This window comes from Lathyrus oleraceus, chromosome 7, assembly GCF_024323335.1.
Source record: "Lathyrus oleraceus cultivar Zhongwan6 chromosome 7, CAAS_Psat_ZW6_1.0, whole genome shotgun sequence".
NCBI lineage: Eukaryota > Viridiplantae > Streptophyta > Magnoliopsida > Fabales > Fabaceae > Lathyrus > Lathyrus oleraceus.
This window is the reverse complement of record NC_066585.1, coordinates 449,103,293-449,112,402: the sequence shown is the minus strand read 5'-3', so window position 1 is coordinate 449,112,402 and position 9,110 is coordinate 449,103,293. Positions and strand designations below refer to the sequence as shown.

Here is a 9,110-nt window from a genome sequence, read left to right as displayed (position 1 = left end):
TGAAAATGCGGCTACAGTATTCGGGTTTATGCACATATGCTCGACTTTGAGGGCTAATGCGTCCATTTTAGCTTGCATCATGTCTATAGAGCTTAGTTCATGCACTCCTCCTTGGGCTTCCTTCTTCTCAACTGTCGCTCGTTCGACTCCCAATGATTGATGGTTTTGAGCCATATCTTCGATGAGGGCACTAGCTTCAGAATAAGGTTTGTTCATCAGAGCACCGCCTGCGGCAGCGTCAATGGTCATCTTAGTGTTGTAATGAAGTCCATTATAGAAGGTTTGAATGATTAACCAATTTTCTAAACCATGATGTGGGCATGCTCGTAACAACTCTTTATATCTCTCTCAAGCTTCGAACAACGATTCTCCTTGGTTTTGGGTAAATCTAGTTATATGGTTTCGAAGAACAGCGGTCTTACTCGGGGGAAAATATCTAGCAAGAAATACTCTTCTAAGGTTATCCCAAGTCGTAATGGAATTAGGTGGAAGGGAATCTAACCATGATAGGGCTTTATCTCTGAGGGAAAAAGGAAATAATCTTAAACGTATTGCCTCAGGAGAAGCTCCATTGGTTTTAAAAGTGTCTGCTAATTGCCGCAACCTGAAAAATACAGTGCGAAAAAAAAACAACCGGCGAAAGAAAAAGACAGAAGAGTCGCCACCGTGCGTTATTCATCCCAAAGGAGGGAAAGGAAACGCTCGAAGTAAACCTGAAAAAAGGAAAGGACAAGACAGGGTCTCGCAACCAAATCTTGGGTTCGGGAGTCGGTTATGCGAAGGGAAGGTATTAGCACCCCTACGCATCCGTAGTACTCTACGGGATCCACTTTTGTAGTTCTTGTCTAAAGGGTGTGGGTTTATCTTGTGATGTTTACCAAAAAAAAGGGTTAAATGAAAATGACTCGCGCGGATGTCGCATCCACTGCATACGTATCTCATCTGAATATGAGAATCAGAGTCTTCGTAGCTCGGCTGACCTATGGGTTGGGGGATGTGTGCTCGCTAAGACATCGCGTCTTATGCCTACGTATCTCATCTGGCCTGAGAATCAGAGCAAAACGTAGTTCGGCTAACTACGGGGTTATGGATTGGGTTTTGGACGAACGACGTCACTACGCAATCTACCGAATGCTCGACCTTTGGAGACTTACTCGCCTGTAGTAGAAGGAGTTAACGTGTTGCTTTGGGTTTTAGGGTTTGGGATGCTCGAGGGCAAAAAGGCAGTCCTTGACGAAGGAACCGCGCTACCTGCAGGGATATGAATACAAGATACAAAGCATGTATCTCAAAGTAAAATGCCACCAAGGGGCTCAAACGTTGCCTCCTATCGAGGTCTTCCAGCTAGGAAAGCAGTAAAATGCGGGAAAAATGTAAAAGTACCACGCGGATAAAGATCCGAAGTAACAGCAATTAGAGGAATGGGAAACCCTGAGATCCTTCCAAGCTAACATCATCAAAGAAAGTGGGTCAGTACAGGTAATCGGAATGAACCTCCAGGGGTTATCCCACAAATAAAGTGGGAAAACATGCAAGTTATCCCTGCAAAAGTCATGTGAGCCCTCACAAAAACTCAACAAAAGGGTTAGTGAAACACCATAAGCATTTTTTTCATGAATAACAGTATGGTTTCAGAAACCTCAAACCCTGTGGCATACACTCAAAAATTAAACGGTTAAACATTCAAGGCATTGTTTATACATTCATATACATATTAAACCCATGGGCGAAAAAGCTAATGAAATTCATCCATCATACCTCATACATTCAGAGTATTCAACTTCAAAGCAAAAGGTAATGGGAATAAAGGCAAACCTGATTGGAGAGCTTGATTGAAATTGAGTTGCACCCGTGAGGTTTACAAAACAATCTTCAGGGTTTATGTGAGGCAGAGGTGATTCTGTGTAGTTGAGTTCCCTTCGGGGTTTGGAGGCTGCTCTGAACTCCGTTAGGTCTTCTCTCACTATCTTTTTCCTCAGGGTTTTGTTCCAAGGAAACCTCAGAGTATTTTGCTTCTCTTCCTTCTTCTCCTCTTCTGTGTTCTCTCAAGTGAAGCCTTGGTATTTATAGACTGAATTTCATGGTTTTGTGGGCTCAAATGAGAGACACCCAAGTCCAAAAATTTTTATTATATTTTATTTATTTAATTATTTATTTAATTAATTAAATAATTAATTAATTAATAAAAAAAATTATTATTTTTGTTTTTTTTTATAAAATTATTTTTTTTTTTCGTTTTTTTTTTTTCGTTTTTTTTTTTTTTTTTTTGGATCTAATTCTGATTGACATGATGAAATGCAATATGAAATGCTAAATGAATGCATGAATGAGGAGGGCAAATTTTGGGGTGTTACAGCTGCCCCTATTCAATCATCAGCTAACCCGAGTAGGATGAAAGCGAACAGCTTATCAGACAAATGGGGTGAGCTGTGATTGAATACCAAAGACAGACCGAAAATTTGTGCTCCGAGAATAGCACAAAAACGCGGAAATACACCGCGTTGTTTATCTTTCTTCCGATCCTCTTGCTTAATCTGGATTAGTCTTCTGGCTTAATCTGGAGTTTCGATCCTCTGGCTGAACCTATACTCAATTTAGTCCTCTGGTTGGATATTAATTTTGATCCTCGGACTGGATACGATTTTGATCTTCTGGCTAGATCTTCTTCGATCTTCTGGCTAGATCTCCTTCGTTTCGATTCTCTGGCTGAATCTATTTCCTTTGATTCTCTGGCTGAATCCATTTTCGGTCTTCGGGCTAGACCTGACTTTGATCTTCTGGCTAGATCTGGAGTGTCGATCCTCTGGCTGAATCTGAACTTAATTTGATTCTCTGGCTGAATCTACTTCGATCTTCTGGCTAGATCTGAATTGTTTCGATTCTCTGGCTGAATCTATTTCTGGTCTTCGGGCTAGACCTGACTTCGATCTTCTGGCTAGATCTTCTTCGATCCTCTGGCTAGATCTCCTTTGTTTCGATTCTCTGGTTGAATCTACTTCGATCTTCTGGCTAGATCTGGATTGTTTTGATGATAAATTCTCGTCATTAGGATCCCGCATCTGAGGCATGCGCTGGTTGACCTTCTTTTGAAATCTAAACCCAACCTTCATATTAGATATGCAGCTTCGAGAATATTCCACTTTTGGGCTTCGTACATATTCTTCGGGCTAGAACATGTTGTAACGACTCCTCAATTAGACTTGCTGGGGAAATAAAGCTTGTAGGCGACTTCACTGGGGAATCTTCAAATTGAGCCTCAGGCTGACTCTTGGGAAAACGATTCTCAGGCTGAATCTTCAAAAATGACCCTCATGCTGGATCACGGGAAAACGATTCTCAGGCTGAATCTTCAAAAAGTGACCCTCATGCTGGATCACGGGAAAACGATTCTCAGGCTAAATCTTCAAAATGACCCTCAGGCTGGATCACTCACGCTTGATCCTCTGGCTGGATCTCATGACCTTGGTTGTAAAGTAATTCTTCAGTCTGCTTGGAAGAACCTGTTTATCAGCTTATGTGTATGCTTGATATGATATGCATGGGGAATGAGATGAACACTGGGAACACCACCCTCTCATCTGTTGGTTATGCAACCACTCCGCTGTTGCTAGGAAGATACAGTCTGACACTGTCAACTCTACTGGGGATAGACAGTCTGGATACTGTCAACTCTATTGGGGATAGACAGTCTGGATACTGTCAACTCTGTTGGGGAACATGCTCTGCTGAGGAGAGACTTTGTCAACCGCTTGGGGATGAGGATTCATGACTTGGCATCCGGTTCCTGTGACCTGCAACCAAAAATACACGTATGCCTCGGGGGAATTACTCGGTTTGAATTCACCGTCCGGGATTAAGCACATTCAAAGCAATTTTAAATGTTTTCCTGTGCAAATCATCTGCAAAAGCCACCATTATGTTCATATGCAATATGTTTTATCAAAAATTCGGACATTTTTGCAAACAAACTGATAAATGAAAAATAAAGAGGCTCTTTAACTGAATTATTCGACTCTTACTGGGGAGAAAATTTGTGCCAGGATTAGGCGAGGGTATCAGGAAGCTGATCCCTGAAAAGAGGTGATCGCTATAAAAAGAGCACTATCCTAATGGCAAATGTGGAAACGGGGTCCCACTGAGTTTCGACTCTGCTATGGCTCGTATGTCCTCAAGACGCTCTGCTCATCTTGCTTTCTGAAGTGGATGATTAGTCGATCTTTAACCTTCGAAGATTGCCGGATTGAATGAAACGGTGATATAACACTAATGAACTCAGATCACAGTCATTCGCTTATTCCCTAACTTTTCCCTGGATCGCCCCCTTTTCGGGTTTTCAATCCACCGGGATACCCATTTTTGCCTGAGCCGCCCTTTTGGGTTTTCGACTCACCGGGTGTACTCTTTTTTTTTTATATATATCCCTAATTTTTGCCCGAACCTCTTTATTCTTCTTTTTTTTGGTTCGTCGGGATGCCCCTTTTTGCCTGGACTATTCTTTTTACTGTCCAGCGGGTCTATTTTATGCGAAGTATTTTTTAACCGCGTCTGAGTTAATAGGGGACGGGAATCCTTCGCCCTCCATGGTTGTTAGCGTCAAAGCTCCGCCATAGAAAATCCTTTTAACCACGTACGGACCCTCATAGTTCGGTGTCCATTTGCCCCTGTGATCTGTGTTGGGAGGAAGAAATCTTTTGAGTACCAATTCACCGACTCGATACTCCCGAGAGCGCACTTTCTGACCAAATGCTTTCTTCATTCGTCTCTGACCGAGATACGTCAATTCTGGGTACGTAGTTCCAGCATAGCACCATTTCTCGTTGGTTTGATTGATGACCAAAGCTGAATCCCCGTATACATCCAGGGTTTTAATCTGTATATTGACGGCTTCCTCAAGTCTTAGGATACAAGTTTCGTATTCGGCTTCATTGTTGGTGCAGGGAAAAGTTATTCTGGCACCAAATGGCATATGAACCCCCTTCCGGTGTGATCAATACTACACCAACTCCGCGACCATTGTCGTGGACCGCCCCATCAAACATCATAACCCATTTGGATTCAGGGTCAGGCCCCTCCTCCGGGAGTGGTTCCTCTCAATCTTTCGATTTGAGAAACATGATGTCCTCATCAGGAAAGTCAAACCTCATAGGTTGGTAATCATCAATCGGTTGCTCTGCAAGATAGTCTGACAAGACACTTCCCTTGATGGCTTTTTGTGAAGTGTATTGGATGTCATACTCTGTCAGTATCATTTGTCACCTAGTAACCTTTCCGGTAAGTGATGGCTTTTCAAAAATATACTTGACTGGATCCATTTTTGATACCAATAGAGTCGTGTGAGTCAACATATACTGTCTTAGTCGGCGAGCAGCCCATGCCAAAGCGCGGCAAGTTTTCTCGAGCAATGAGTATCTTTGTTCACAGTCGGTAAACTTTTGCTAAGGTAGTATATTGCATGCTCTTTTCGACCTGACTCGTCATGTTGACCGAGCACACAACCCGTTGACCTTTCTAACACAGTCAAGTACATGATCAACGGTCTTTCCTCTCGGCCTATAGACTGGCCCCGATCTTGATCTCTTTCTTGTCGTCTTCGGTACCAACGTTGATGGTCTCAACCACCTCCTGATAAGGTGTAATAGCTCGGTCCTCCTGTTTCAACAATCTGGCTAACCCTTCAGGCAATTCACAAACTTCCTCAGCCCTTTCTTCGGCTTCATAGATAGGATTGTCGAAGTCATACTTGGCCATAGCAGTGTCGTTAGCAGTGAGATCCGGGTGGTCGGCTCTGCATGATGGAGGATCATGCTTTACCTTAGAATGAGAGATTTTTTGGAAAGAAAGAAAAAACGAAAAAAGAAATATTGCCATTTTTTTGTAAAAGTAAAAAAAAAAACTGAAAGAAAGAGAACACAAAATTGTTTGCAAAAACCGTCCTTTATTGATGATAAAAATAATTGCGAAACGTAACTAAATGGATGGCCCTACAAATGAGCCATTACACCTTGGGCAAAGTGTAAGACTTTATTATGCATGTAATAAAAGGAAAACAATAAAAATCACTCTTTCAGCAGAGTAACCCGGACGGTTTTTCGGACGTCCAATTGTCGAGCTTTTCTCCCGAGACACACGGGCGAATCCAGCTATCTAAGTCACAGTCGTTGTCAGCCTTGTCTTCATCTGCAGCATTGACAACGTGGGGAGAAACCAAACCCCCGCTGGAGAGAGTACCGGTTTCATTCTTCTGAGATCCCGGAGCATACCCCAATCCAAACTTGTCTTCTTTGATGACTGGCTCCACAAATTTGCCCCAGCCTTGGGCATTACCAGCTTTAACCACTTCGACAGCTTGCTTGTATGAAGAGATAGAAGTCCCGACTTTCTCAAACTCAGGTGAAAAGACAGCTTCGGGCGCGACCTCATTGATGTTTGTAGTTTCGAAGCCCTGACACAGCATCTCATGCATCTCGCCATCCATCTCTACATACTTAAATGTAGACAGGTGGCTAACAAAAATATCCTCTTCACCACATACAATGACGATCTGACCTTCTAGTTCATATTTGAGCTTCTGGTGGAGGGTAGAAGTAACAACACCGGTAGCATGAATCCAAGGCCGACCTAGCAGACAGCTGTAGGCAGGCTGGATATCCATCACATAAAAGGTACCCTTGAACACCTGTGGTCCAATCTTAACTGGCAACTCAACTTCGCCAAAGACAGCTCTCTTAGAGCCATCAAAAGCCCTCACAACTAAGTTCCTTGGCCTCAGGATGATGCCATTGCAATCCAACTTCATTAAGGCTTTCTTTGGAAGAACATTTAGAGAAGAGCCTGTATCAACCAAAACATGGGAAAGCACCACCCCTTTGCACTCCATTATGATATGCAAGGCTTTGTTGTGATTCCTGCCCTCAGGTGTCAGGTCATTATCGGTGAAACCTAGCCCCCGGCTAGCGTTTACATTGGAAACTACCGACTCCAGCTGGTTAACAGTTATCTCCGGTGGAACATAGGCCATATTCAGTACTTTCAACAAGGCTGCTCTGTGCGCCTCAGAGCACAGCAATAGTGAGAGAATGGAGATCTTTGAGGGTGTCTGATTTAGCTGGTCGACTACCTTGTAGTCACTTTTCTTGATAATCCTCATAAACTCATCCACTTCCTTCTCGAATGCGGTCTTAGGAGGATCTTCCTCAGTAGTAACCTCTTCGGTGGATACCTGTTTCCCTTTAGCCTTGGCAGCTGCCTCGACTTCAGTATTCGCGCATAATGTTGATGGTGCAAATAGGCGTCCACTGCGAGTGAAGCCACCAACCCCTCCAACGTTGTCTACAGCGGAGCTACCAATGTCAATGTCTTCTTCGTTAACTTTCTGCCCCTGGCAGTAGATATCAGCCCCATAGTGCCACGGGATAGCACTGTCTTTCTCATACGGAACGGGTCCTGGTATCGTGATGGTGATTGGACCAACCAAAGTCGGTTGAGGGCTGTCAGAGTAAATTGCAACTGGTGCTGAACTTTCGATGTTCACTGCTGCTGGTTCTGTACTTTCTGGGAAATATATTGTTGTCGGAGCGAGTCTCTCGGGAACATATATTTCTTCAGAAGTGAAATAAAACGTCACTGTCGATACATCATTCTTCACCGGACGGGCCTGATCGAACTGAAGACAACCTTCATCTATCAGCTGCTGAATACCCCTTCTCAAACTGTCACATCCGTTCTCGGTAGCTTGACAATATCTGCACTCTTCCCCACAGCCCGGGAAAATCTGTCCCTTCAGAAGTCGGTCTTTAACCACCGATAGCGAAGTCTTCACCTTAGTCACATCAGAAACCAAATTCAAAGTTTCCCCACTATCAACAGCATTAATCCTCTGCCCGCCGTGAGCCGGCATCGGGTTCTGGATAACATTAGGCACCGGAGCAAAATTGATAGCCTGGGCATCTCTCAGATCTTGTACCTTTAACTGGAGAGCCTTGCAATTATCTGTAGTATGGCCAGGTGCATTGGAGTGAAAAGCACATCTGGCGTTGACATCATAACCTCTAGGCAAATTATTGGGATCGATTGGTGGAGCCAGAGTTCTCAACGTAACCAGATTCATGTCAATCAGCTTGGGAAGTAATACTGAATAAGGCATTGGGATTGGCTCGATGACCCGGTCCATCTGCCTTGGACGTTGTTGATAGTGTCTCTGCTGACCCGGATTACCTCCTTGATTGTTGTACCTGGGTTGTTGTTGTGGATGATATTGCGGTTGAGGAACAGGTGTTGGAATAGTGACTGCGGCCACTTGATCTTGGTAATAATTAGGGCGTCCTCTACCCCTGCCTCTGCCGGCATACACAACGCTTGTCTCGCCTTCTTTTCTTCGCTGACCGTTACCAGCAAACGGTCTCTTGGGACCTAATGAGTTGGAAGCACTATTGTCTTGAATTCGGCCCATCTTCAACAGACTCTCGATTCTTTCTCCAGCAATTACTATCTCTGCAAAGCTGATTGACGGGCAAGCAGCCAATCTCTCAATATAATTGCCTTGAAGAGTGTTCATGAACATGTCCGCCATCTCCCTTTCAGACATAGGGGGTTGGACGGACGCAGCAATCTGTCTCCAACGCTGAGCATACTCTCTAAAGGTTTCCTTGGCAGTCTGAGACATACCTTGCAACAAGGTCCGATTTGGAGCCATGTCCAAGTTGTATTGATATTGCTTGACAAAAGCCTCTGCCAAGTCTTTCCAGCTCTTGATGGTAGCACGAGACAAATGAGAATACCATTCACGAGAAGCTCCAGTTAGACTGTCTTCAAAATAGTACATCCACAGCTTTTCATCTTCCGTGTGAGCTCTCAACCTTCCCAAATAAGATTGGAGATGAGTGCGTGGGCAAGAAGCCCCGTTGTATTTCTCAAAAGTAGGGGGTTTGAACTTGTGAGGAATCCTTACTCCCTGAACCAGACCAAGATTTGTGGCATCAAAACCTAAGGAATTTTGAGACTCCAAAGATTTGAGCTTCTCAGCAAGCTCATCCATACGGCGAGTGGTCTCGAGGGCTTCGTCGTGCAAAGAAAATTGATCATACTGATAATCTTCAGTAATGGGGTGCCCG

At 43.9% G+C, this 9,110-nt stretch overlaps 1 non-coding gene across 1 annotated transcript; it reads left to right on the top strand.

The window, feature by feature from the left end:
• Positions 1 to 304: 304 nt before the first annotated feature.
• LOC127108818 (small nucleolar RNA R71) lies at positions 305 to 411 on the top strand. Its single transcript, XR_007796329.1, has one exon. It is a non-coding gene; the product is annotated as a small nucleolar RNA R71 (small nucleolar RNA).
• The last annotated feature ends 8,699 nt before the right edge of the window (positions 412 to 9,110 follow it).